Genomic DNA, 12923 nt, shown 5'->3' with positions numbered 1-12923 from the left:
ACTTGACCATTTTAAATTTCTTAGCCCAAAGTTTCATTGGTATATAAAATTATGAGAAACTGAAAATAGAGGGAATTTTCAGTGTTTTCTGTTCGTGATTTTAATAAAACTGACTTCTGTAGAAACTTCATTGAGAAGATTGGTGTTGAACATGTAAAATGACATATACATTTACAAGTTTTGCATAGCAATGTTTCTGTGAAACCCTGTAGGAGGAGAGGTAAAGTGGGAGAGAGACAATCTGCAGGACTAGAACCATATGGTTAAAGAGAGTGGTGCTTGAATAAGCATGCCAGAGAGTTAGCACGAGGATTTTAGAGTAAGAGCTGTGAAAACTGGAAACAAGAATGATGTAAGAGTTGCAGGGGGCAGGAGAAGGAAAAGTTGTCTGCCTATATCTATCTACGCTTGAAGCAGCTTTAGTAATCAAACTCTAGCATTTGCCTATTTGGCTCCTTTCAGTCTGGAAGTATCAAGAGAGAAAAATTGAACAGATTTCATATGTACCAACTTCAACCTGCAAGATATTAAGCCTGTTGGATTTGTATTTTTAGAAAACTGTTAAATAAGGTGTTGGAACATATTCGCGGATATTAAAATTTCTTGCTGCTTGGAACTTGGTGGTGGTGGCAGGGATAGGATCCAGAACATTGCTTAGAAAGTGTGAGCCTCTACCCCGGGCTAGGCAGGGAGGAGTATCAGCAGGCCAAATGCACCTCTGTCTGGCTGCTGGCATTAGGTCTGTCAACCCAAAAGCAAGTCCCCTTTGGATTTCCTCTGGCACAAAGTTAATGTGACTTGAAGCCAAGGCAGTCGCTGTCGTGATAGGGGTTATCTCTGGAGCTGAAGCAAAGATCCTCAAAGCCAAGTTGTGTTGCAGAGAGCTCATTATTCAGCAGCTGCTCCTCACCTTGCACGGTGTCCTGTCATCTCCCCAACAAAACAAACAAAAAGCAGAAACCAGGCCTAAGAACTTCTCCAGTGTTTCTCTGAAAGACAAGGTGTGGGAGACTGTGCAGATCATGATTTGGAGTCGGAAATTCCCGTTTTGGTGGTGGCCCATTTTAGGAGTAGAAACAGCTTTTATTGTGCTTTCTAGCATATGTTTTCCACTAAATAACTCTTCATGTCTTTCTTTGGAAGACGGGCTTAGCATTTTTTAAGCAAAACTCTGAGACTCCAAGTTTACCTTTTTCCATAAACTGTGGTAATTAGTAAACAAGCTGTTCTTACCCACTTGCCACCTTGTTATGAAGTTTTCACTTTAACAAGTCTAATGCAAACCTGTCCAGAGCACCTTTGTTCTTCTGCGTTTATCTTGAACAATGCCCCCATCTTCTGCCAGTTGCGGTTTCCAGTTCTTCATTCTCACTATTTGCTCTTTCATTGTCAGACAGAGAGAGGTCTGTAAGTTTCCTGGAGGTGACTGCTGCTAGGCATGTGAAAAGGTATGCCAGGAATGACTGCAAACACAGGGAAAGAAAAACCCACTTACAAACGAGTGAAGTTCTAGTCATTCCTGATTTTGATGCTGTTTCATCATGAATCAGTTTCAGTGCGAGGATAATCCTCCTGCTGTGTGTATGGGCATTACTCTGAAGCTGCATCAGTGATAAATTAACATTTTGCAGTGTTTATGGAGACACTTGAAAGAAAGTAACAGATGTAGGGTCTGCACCTGGGACTGACATCTTAATTTGAAGTTTCTGTAGTTTTAGGTATACCATTGAAGTTGATGGACTGCTCCTATTATCTTCTTGTCTGACTTCATCAAGTGCTGTCAGAAATACCAGTGAAAGTTCAAGCTATTAGAATGAAGTGGTTTTTTTTTCCTTTTCCTCTACTGAAAATAACATAACATTTCAATTCAAAATATCGATACTGTAAATTCAGTGGTATTTCTCCCCAGTAATGTTAATGTAGAAGATAAAGTTGTTCCTTTCCTTACTGAGTAATGTTTGTCTGGGGAACTATCAATGCCCCATGGTCAGCGAAGGGAAATTAGTCTTAATGCTCTCACTAATGGCTGTACACCACTGAGGATGGATGATAGCTGATTGCACTGAATTAACTGCATACTAGTGAGTGGCATACTCTTGGCACAGCGCTTATGGTAAAATACAAGTGGCTGTTCTCTGTTAAATGAAGCAGCGCATATTAGGACAGTATCCCGCTATGTTTTCCTAGATGCTTTCTAGGCAGCAGCCATACTTTCATGAGGAGGAGGTCTACCTAAAAGTGAATGAACTCTTGAGTTCTTTCCTTAATTAGCACTACACAGGTGGGCCAAGAGAAATGACTAGAAGTTGGGTTTGTCTGTTTGAGCTGATGTGTAGATTTGCCTGGGCAAATGCAAGAGGACTGCAAGAACGAGAGGGAAGTTGAAATGTACCAGGGAAATACTGGTTCTGCAATCCTGCTTTTAATGTTTGTTTGGAAGTATGATTGAACTAACAAAAAAACAGCTGGTCTCAGTTATGCTTTTACTAGAAAGTAGTCTGACTTTTGTTTTTGTAACACTGAGAAAAGCACATGTGGAAGTTCCAGCATATACTGTCTGAAAGCTGACTCTTCTGGAGAGAAGCAAGATGTTTGAGAGGAGACACTTTTGGGACAAATGGGTGACGATTTTTTTATCTAGTCATACCGTTAAAAGTTCTGGCGGGGCAACTGAGCTTTTACCTGGAGGATCATCAGATTATATGAAGGATAGAGTCCATTTACTTATCGTTGGCCCTTGGGCGGCACTCTGCTATGACTTGAATCCTTTTGTGCACATGCCTTCAGTAATTCCGAATACATTTAAGGTTATCACTCTGAAGTCAGTTCACTAAAGTGCTTGAAAAGGGAAATATGTTTTGACTGCTGTGGGCTCTCCCCTGCAGCAGCTTTGAACAGAGCATCAGTCCGTCTAGCAGTCTAGGCCAAATTACTTGAATTTTTTTGCTGCAATCTTGTAAGGCAATGGTGAAGTGCTTGTTACTATGATTTAATGGGCTGTAATTCTGTCAGTTCTAATGTAGCACTATGTTTTGGTGAAGCCCAGCTTGCAGTGACTCACTTGGGAGTGTTATTTGTTCTTTCATGTAAATTTGCTTTGATTTTTAAAACTGATCCAACCTCCAGAGAGGTTGGGGGAATGACCAGTGGTACACTGCATAACTTTGATGTCAGGAGTGAAAGAAAAATGCGGAATGAACAAGATAACTTTATCTCGTGTTGGGACAGTGTGATGGACTGACGGATATCTGTAGTTGTTGGTGAGATGTGTGGAGGGTGTATACGGGGGTGGGAGGTAATGCAAACTACATTTGTTGAAACAAACCTGTGATGCTTTCCAAAGCTTGCAGTTAAATTAATTAGTGAATGGCAAAGAATGACAGCAGGCCAGAAATGGGCTTGCAGGACATTTGTCATCTGTGGCTCTCCAAGCAGCACTTAGCAAGCATCATTAACTCCATTTAGCAGGTGGGCAGGTGGCAACAGGTACAGCTGAATTGCTCAAGTCAGTCACTGAAGACTGAGAAATTAAAGCCCTTCTCCCATGTCTGGCTTTGGGATGCTGGCAGCTCACTGCTGAAGAACATTCTCCTGAGATAAAGGCTGGATCTGTGTGCACTTTATGCCTTTCTTCTTTCTTTTGTGCAGTCTTAAAACTGCAAGTCCATCTGTGAAATACAAGTCCTATAAGACTGTGTGATACGGGAGGCTGAAGCTGGGGGTTTGTGAGCAAGTACAGTTTATCTCCAAACATGGAGCAAGTCCCATCTGGGCCTTCTGGACAGCAGAGTTTAGGAGAGCATATCCCCCTACCACTGCTTTAACAGGCAGGCATGTGTTCTTGTTACAGCTGTGAGTGGCTGTTACTAAGGGTTAGCATGTGCGTTCTCTGCAGCCTCTTTTCATCTGATGTACTAATTAGTGAGCCTCATGAACTGTTAATGAGCTATATCGATGCTATTTTTCCCTGTATGCCATGTGATTAAAGTAACCAAGTCAGATAGCAACAAAAAAATCCCAAACCATAATTCAATGCAGTCATTTCAAGTTACTAATCAGTTACCTAATTCTAATACAGTACTAAATGGTGTTAATTTGCTGGACAGCACTAATGGCCTGACTCAGTAGGGCAGCACATCCAATTGTGCTCTGCAGTGCGCAGCCTGCCAGAGCTGGCTGCACAGGGTCAGTGTGCAGGTTGCGTTGAAGCCCTTACTATTTTTTCTTCCTTTTAGTAGTTACGAGTCCTAGGCTGTTTTTTTTCACCTATCCAGTTTCATGCCTAGAATTAACTGTGTCCATGTATAAAGATTAGCAGGTGTTTAAGGAACTAGATCAGATGCTTAGCTCCAGTCAGACTTTTTTTTTTAAGCTGTCACTAGCAAGAGAGGGCTTCTACTGTAAATACTTCTTGGTGCTTGGAGGCACTCTCCTCTAATGACCTAGCACTGTACAAAACTATCCCTTTTTGGTGTATTGGCGTCTGGGTGGGGAGAGATTCTAAACAAAAACCCAAACCACTATACTGTGAAAGGTGTAAGTCATTAAAGGAAGGCCTGAAAGTGGAAGGATATTTTAGGTAATGTTCTCTTTTAAAGATACTGTATCCAGCATAGGACTTTTGTAGGGAAGGTAAACTGAAAGTTCAAGTCTTGCTTTTAGTATCTTTCAGGCCATGAAACTCTAGATAGTCATTAGAGAAATTAAAAAAATGCAATCAACTTCTATATTGCCCTACATCATATCAAGCAGCATTGCTACTTATTCCTTCTGCAGATTCAAGCCACCTTGCTCTGAGTAGAGATGAGAAAGAAATTATTCCTTTGCAGAACACTTAGGATACCATTGTGGGTGGGCAAGTCCTAAACCCCAGTCCTGTCATCTTAATAGTCATTTTACATCGTGGCAGATACCACTGTTGTGCTACAGGTGTCCTGCTTGCTCTGAGCCCTTTGCCCACCCCTTGAGGTCCAGAATGGTCTTTTAGGTCTTCCCCTGAGTCTAATGGCTTCTTTGCCCAGACTGGGCTAAACTCATGGTACCCTTCCAAAGCCCTCAAAGATGTATAGCAGAGAGCACTGAATGTGCTTCAGCATCTGGCCAGGTTTTGTAATTAAAATACCTCTGAACTCTGGACCGTCTGTGTCCAGAATACATCAACAATTTGAAGAGGGGATGTTGCTTCTAAACTACTGTATTGACATTAGCAGTGATTTGCTGGAAAGGGTTCTCATATGCTCCTGGGGACCCTTTCTTTAAACAAATAAATCTCTTACCCAGCTAGAATGTATTGGGAAATCACCTCTCATCCTCGAATGAGCACATCCCATCTTGAAATCTGCCAGAGGTGACCTGTGCCAGCAGGGGCAAGACTTGTTGAGCTTTTCTGCCTTTGTATGAACCAATGACTAATATATACCAGTTATAAACAAAACCTGTAAAATTCTGCTCATGCTTCCCTGTCAACAACTGCTGTCACAGAGCATGGTACAGACATAAGATAAAACAAAGGCTCCTTTTCTAGCTCCTTTACTAAGTCGTTAAGTAATCTTGAGCAAGTCATTTTACTGTCTGTGCTTAGATTGCACCTCTCACCACCCCGCTGTGACTCAGGCAATGAACCCTAGATCACAACACACAGCATTTCGGTTACTGAGGATATTTGGCAGTAAGTAAATCTTGCATGTGGAATTAATCCTCCGTAGTCATGAAGGACCAAAAATATTTTTCTGTAGAACAAAGTTACCTTCTAACTAGTGTGCCAAGTGGGAATGCATCTGCAGGCTCAAATCCAGCTGTCCAGTGTTTTAAACTAAGGCTAGAGGAATGGCTTTGAGTTCTGAGCCTGAATCATTAACAAAAATCTGACTTCTGGTTGATGCAATTCCAGTTGGTTGGGAGGGGGCTAAGAAGAGAAGAGTTTTTGAAGAGGAAAGACTGATTAAAATGTCTCATGTTTTAGAGCAGTTGGTATTCTCTGTGCCTTTCATTAGTATGTTTGAGTGTAAAACAAGGTGTATAGACTCAAAGTTCTGCGGAGTATTTTTTTTGTGCATGTCTTATAACCAGTTCTGGCCAGTGCCAAAGTTGGATTTTGTAACTTCATGGAAAAAGCTTTGCAATACTGAGCAATATTGTACATTCTGAACAGGCACAGGGACAATATTGCTATTTCATTCCCTATTAGCAACTGTGGATGAATTCTTACTGTAAAATATTGTTTCTGGAAATGTATACTGAGTATGAAGGAGGAGTGAGGTCTGTCTCTATAAATGTGTTTCTCGAGGGAAGGTGAAATCTAGATTATTTTCTTTCATCCCCCGGAGAAGATAGCTTGATGTAAACCAACTTTGATTTATGTAGTTATTATAACCTGATCACAATGAATAATGCAATGTAGCTTACTCATAACACACTAACATTAAATGGGTATTCTGGGAAAGTGAAATTGTCTTGCTGCCAAGTACAGCTATATCTTTGCAGACAATGTGGTCAATTTTGCTCCTTACTATACAGAGCCAGTGAACTGGTCTGCATTTCTGTGCACTGGAAATGCAGAATACGTCATGCTAAATACGTTTCAGTACAAGTTAGATATGTTTACAGCTATGTGATTCTTCCTAGTAATCCACCTACTTGTAATCATTTTCTACTTACATCGTGTTTCTTCGGAGTTAAATAGAGCTGAACACAGCTGTCAATACTATATGGGGATTAAGTGTGCAAGGGTCAAAGCTGGGCTGGAAAAGAAGAGTCAACTCACAACTTTACAGAAAAAAATACACTTGAATTAAGCGCTTGCATTTTGTGATGTTATGGAAAAAACGAGGGATCTTCCCTAGATCCACACAATCCCATTCAACATGATACATAAGGCATCATCATGATGATGTCTAGACCCTTTTAATCGAAAGCAGTACCCCAGTTTTACACAAACACCTACTGAATGGAGGCTTACTGCTTCAAAAGTGTCTGAGGGGTGAGTATAATTAAAAGAGTTATAAGCTATTATATATGTGGCAATATTTTTGTTGATGCAAAGCTGTAGGACCAGTCTCCTCAAAATTTGCTTCTGGCTAGGAATTCTACGTCAGGGCTCTTTACCATAGTTTGAATTAAAAGTGAAATATTAATACATTTATTTAAATACAGGAATTAAGTTCCAAATAGTTTAATACTACCTGGCTAATTTTCTGTATGACCCTGTTGGAAGGGTTCTTTTATCTAGAACTAAGTCTAGTGGAGACTTCCTGGCAAAGTTCATCACAAACGTTCAGATGACTTTCCATATGCAGCTGAGGTACTTCAGTGGGTGAGCTGTCTACTGGCCTTGGATAAAATGACAGCATTTTTTTTCCTACAGAAATATTGAGAATGTACTGTGAGAAACTTCTTGTTATTGTACTGTGCCTTTGCTACGTTTGCTATTTCTACAGGTTATCAGAGTCATAAAAGACAAGTTCCTGGCAATAGTCCAGGCTTTCTGATAGTCATCCCAAGCTGCTTGATAGCACTTTAATCTAGCTCTTTTTAAAAAAAGCCAGGTTTGTGTTTACTTGACCACAAGTTCAGGGTCCCTATAAATGTAACTCATTGGAATTTGTTTTAGGGCAGACCAGAAGAAACAGCACAAATAAAATAGAGCAGCTTTCCCTGAAGGCTCACTTCTTGTTTGAAAAAGAACAATTTGCCAGATGAGACTTTGTACTACTGTCCCTGACTTCTGTATCCCTATTAAATAACAAAGAAGGCAGGGTATCATTTGGTCCAAGGGAAAATACTCTCGCTTTGCCTTAGTGAACTGGAAGGCATGCAGTTCCTCAGCTTAGTTTTTAAAAGTAGCCAATGTTAAGGTCCTCTGCCCCAAGGCATGAAAAATAGCCAAATATTTAGAAATTTGGGGGAAGGCTATTTGCAGAAACTTCTTAAAGTATGTTGCTGAACAAAATACTGAGGGGTGGGATAAAGTTGCTTTAAAGTTTGCTTGGACCAAAATGTAAATTTTAGTTGCTGAATTCAGAGACTTATTTCTTGTGTAGAATAATTTGTTCTTTGTTTAATAAAAAAAAATGGCATTTTAAGAACTCAAATCTGGTTCTTTAGCCTTGCTTCTCTGGTCAGTTTGGAGGCGGTGAAGACAGAGTTCTCTCTCCTCACACCCACTCTTTCTCCTCACGCTTCCAGGACAGACCAGTGGTTTGGGCCTTCACGTAGGGCAGCAGGCCTCTGGTTTCAGTTTCCATCTCTGCATGAGAGTATTCTCAAACCACATCTGAACCATGAAACTTGGGAAAGTCAAAAGAAATTTTTCCACTACAGTCAGCCAGATGCTGACCAGTTCCAGCTGGGGTTAATAGCTCCTTTGCTTCACAGTGTATTTCCAGCAGCTGAAGGAGCATGAGGACGGCCAAGCAATCCTGCCTGGTTTCCAAGGCGTAGCACTGAGGAGGCAGGGTTCCAAATACTCAGATTGCATCATTCTTTTGAAGTCACTCCTTCTTCGACTTCGGTTGTGGTAATGATTTATGTCAGATGATCCTTGGAGCCACAAATAGAACTGATTTGATGTGACCTTAGACATGCATGTTAGATCTCCTATATGGTTTCAGATGATCCACTTCATAAACAGTCAAATTATTTCCCTCATGTTTTGTGTTATTGTCCGCTCAATGGGATGTTGGAGGCTGAAATTTTCAGAAGAGGCCATAGGAAGGAGGTGTTAATTTTGGCTGCTTGAATTAAACTTCAGGTCCTGCTTCTTGGAAGATCTTGCAAGGAGAGCTGTGGAAGTTTTTGGTGTTATACAAATGACAGCTATTGCTGTTCCCTCTCAGCACATCAGATCCTGATTTGCTGTTTGGATTATCTAATCACTGGCAGCCCAAGCGTTTGGGGTGGAAGTAATTGCGGCAGTATTTTCAACTAATTCCTATTCATGTAGTAGTAGTGGAAATGTTGATTTGAGGGGTAAGTGAGCTAAGTATTCATGGCTGAATAGGCACCTGAGAGGATTTGGGGCCGGTTCTTGTTGTTGCTGTCAAAACAGCTCTAACAACCTAAACAGTTCATGTGCTGTTGTCAACCTGAAGAAATACTGACAAGTTTCAGACACTTACTTGATCGTGATGGCATCAAGGACCTGATTACTTGCTCTGTATATGCTCATAACAGGATCTATGATTAGCTCTCTGTCTCGGGCACATCATCAGCTCTTCTGTGTGTTGACTGCATTGAAGGGCTTTCAGTGCTTCTAGGCAAATTCTGCCGGATTTGTTATTTCTAGAGCTTTAGGGTATTATGAAGTTTATGCTCAGTTAAGATAGTGCTGGCTGTTCACCTGCAAGGTATTCAGGCCATGGGGGCATAGAAATGATACAGTGATAGTATAGGTTGTTGATAGCAATTATCTCAGCATCTTCAAAAATGAAATACTATGCAGGTTTTAAGTGAATGGATGCATCTTCTTTTTGAATTTGTTTATGTAAGCTCAGCAGGCAAGAGTTAACAATCAGATCACTTATATTAATGAAATACCACAATATATATTCAGGCAAAATTTGTGCATTACCTTTAATAAAATCAAAATACTTTATACTAATTTTAGCTACTATTACAGTCCAATATATAGCTGCATTTGAGTGCTGTCTCTAAATGATTTACCTTGTCTTACCTTTTCCCACAACATCGAATAACGGTATATGTTTTGTTGCTGGAAATGCTGGAGAAAGCTCTAGTGAGGGATGAATCACAGCGAAGTCAGTGGTGCAAAGAAGGTCTAACAGAGGCTGTTGATGTTTCTAGTATTTCTCTGTATCATTTTGAAGAATTGAAAACTCTTCTTGTGAGAGACTTAAATGTCTTTCTATTAATTTAACATCCAGGAACCCTATTTGTGGCACCAAATTGCACAGTCAGGTACTATGCAAACATACAAATAAATTTTTCAGTCTGGAAAGAGGCAGATGTATGGCATATGAGTAATGATGATTCCTTAGACAAAGTGACTGGTTGCATAAAATATATGGGAACTGAGGATTCATTGTTACAGCTTATCCCTTGAAAACTGTAGGCAAGCTTCCTGCTGGTGTTAAGCTAGCTATGTAAACAATGCTTCATTCTTAGCAAGCATTTTTAGTGCAAATGTGACGTTGGATAAGATGCAGTAGCAATAGTATTAACTGGGCAATGGAGTCTTTCTGATTACGCAGGTAGTCTGTTAATGGCTCACCTAACTAATTGCATTTCAGTACCTATGTGATTAATTCTTAGCTGCAAGCCATGTACGTCTTCACTCATCAACTACCCCGTTCTTTGGGGAATAACTCTTCTGATGAGAATGCCACTCTTAAATGCAAGAAGAAGCTTTTATTTTCTGTGCAGTACAGTATGAATAGTAGAGGATAAATTCAGAGGGATGTGAGCCTCAGCCATCTTTATATACATAACTGCAGCTCACATTAAGTGTTTTTCCTAATCTAGGACCAAAAAAGCAGCTTAACACCTTAACCTGGCAGTACAGAACACGAATGCTCTTGGCCTTACTTTAGCCTAGAGATGCCACAGGGGGAGAGACCTGATTCTCTGGGACTGAAAGAGGACGAAGTTCAGAGGAGGAACCTTTATGACCTGATTTTCCTCCAGTTTACTCAAGTTAGCATTATGAATGACATTTATTCTTCATAGGTGTGATTATTTGGGTTGGGATGACTTTGTCCTAAAGGCACTAGCATATTGTATTATGATAGAGAACTGCTGTAATATGGGAGCAGAACCACAACTCAAAAGCTCAGTATTTATATTGGAGGATGATTTGGCTTTTGCATCCTTGGAGGTGCTTACATGTAACAGTTGGTGTGATTTTTTTTCCCCTCCCAGCTGTGCCGTGATCCTGATCTAAATCCAAGAATTAGTCTCGGGTTAGTCATTGTTGAACTACAGTAACAAATTCCAGTAGCACCAATTTATAGCCACCAGCCATGCTTGAGTGGAGTTGAGTGTTAATAGTACTTATGTTCCCTGTGGCATTTGGAAAGGCGATAACTGTCCTGGTTTCGTACCTGACCGAAGGCAGAACAAAGCTCTATTTCTGTGTTTTTATAGAAGATTGTTCTTGTTTGTCTAATTCCATGTGCTGCTGAGCTCTATGTTGCAGCCACAGCTTTGAGATGCTTACTGGCCCAAAGAGGTGATACTGAGTGCAAATTGTCTGAGTAGGACATCATCATGTTGTATTTCTTATCCTCATGTTTGTATAGTGACAAATTACTAACGCAATCTGTTCACTAATTGCTAAACTTTAAAACTGTAGGTTTTTGGAAAGCAAAAGGTCTGAGTCTTCAAACTTTTGAAGAACTTTGGGGGAGGGAGGGTTGGAAAACTTTTATTGTCAGATGTGCTGAGATTATCTGGGCATGTCAAACAAGATTTTCTCAGAAGGCAAATCTAGAAAAGTATCTTCCAGTAGGAGTGGATACCTATCTGAATTTTTGGTAGTAAGCTCTCATTTTGGTCAGTGTCTAGTAATTCTTGAATAATTCAATTCAAACCCTTGCATTAAACAGGACATGTTGACTGGCCAATAATCTGAAAAACTGGAAGAAAGTCTTGATAGGTTCAGCTGGTGCCTGGCATCAGAGCAGCCTGTCCATATGCTAAATGCTTCTGCAGCCAAGTGGGCAAGGAGTATGAGTGTCCACATGCACGGCAGAATAATAAAGCTGGGGGGAATAATATGGTTCCCTGAACAGCTTTATAGAAACAGCTAAAAGCCAGTGAAAGAAGCACAACTGGTCAACTAGCAATCATTTTCATGCACAGCTACTTAGTTATAGCTACTTTTCATGGGCATAATTGTTTTGTGCTGAATGCATTGGTTAGAAACCCATCAAAGGATTAAAGGATGGAGTTACCTTGTTTGCTGGTTGCCTGTTGGGTGCTGACTTAGTTGGAGGCAGTGAGACGTTCTGATGGATCTCATCACTGAGCAGTCCATTTGTGCTAGCCTGGAGCTCTGCCAGAGCTGTGCACTACTTGATAATGGCTGATCAAATTTTTTGTTTGAAATCACACTAATTTTAGTGGCAGTTTTATTTCTAACTTACCAGGTGTTACTTTTGAATTACTGATTAAATGTAGGCTGTGAACAGTTGGCAAGGTTTAAATTCTTTTTTTTTTTTTTTCCCCTATGCAGACAGTATGTTATCTAAGGTTTGAATGTAACAGAATGATAGAAAGTGCAGCACAGTTAAGGACTAGGTGGGAAAACTGAAAGAAATGGGGGCAGAAGTTTGAGAAATGAATTGGTGTAATGCTCCAGGTGCGGAAAAGTTTATTTATTTTTTTTTAACCACTCTGCACAGACAGAATCTGTCCTGAGTGACTTGAATTTAAATAGCTGAACCTTGAAAACAAAATGTCACTTGTCAGAATTCTTGGTTCTACAGTTAAATGTTCTGTCATCTTCATTAGCCAATAATTCAGTTCTTTCTCCCTGTGTAACCACCCTTACTCTTTCATGTACTGTATACACATACAGCTTTATCTATTGCACTGATCTGGTGGAAGATACACTCCTACGTGTCTGCTCGAGCTTTCCTCATGTCCGTCTTAAGCACAGTAACAAATTCAACCAGTAACAAATTAACATGGAAAAGTGTTGAAAAAAACTTTATTTTGAAAAAAATGCTTCCTAGAAAGCCCTGCATGTGTAAGCACGATGATTACAGCTCGCTCTTGTTAGCACCTTTCATGCAAGCATCCATTGTCTTAAAAAGAATTTGTGATTGTATTGTAATTCAAAAGAAATATGATGTAACTGTCCGTTAGCTTGATCTTAGTTTTTGTCTAAGCTACTGAAAGCCATTAATTTTAGCTCCAGAGCAGCATCTGATTTATGAGTCTAACTTCTATGCAAATATTAGTGA

The 12923-nt window shown here is 40.2% G+C and overlaps 1 protein-coding gene across 11 annotated transcripts in view; it reads left to right on the top strand.

Annotated features, from left to right (window-relative positions):
• The window catches only part of DOK5 (docking protein 5), a 42555-nt gene that overhangs the window by 8491 nt on the left and 21141 nt on the right, over positions 1-12923 (top strand). The window lies entirely within an intron of this gene.

Source organism: Anser anser, assembly GCF_964211835.1.
Source record: "Anser anser genome assembly, chromosome: 16".
Lineage (NCBI taxonomy): Eukaryota > Metazoa > Chordata > Aves > Anseriformes > Anatidae > Anser > Anser anser.
The sequence above is the reverse complement of the archived record's forward strand: the minus strand, read 5'-3'. Positions and strand labels throughout refer to the sequence as shown.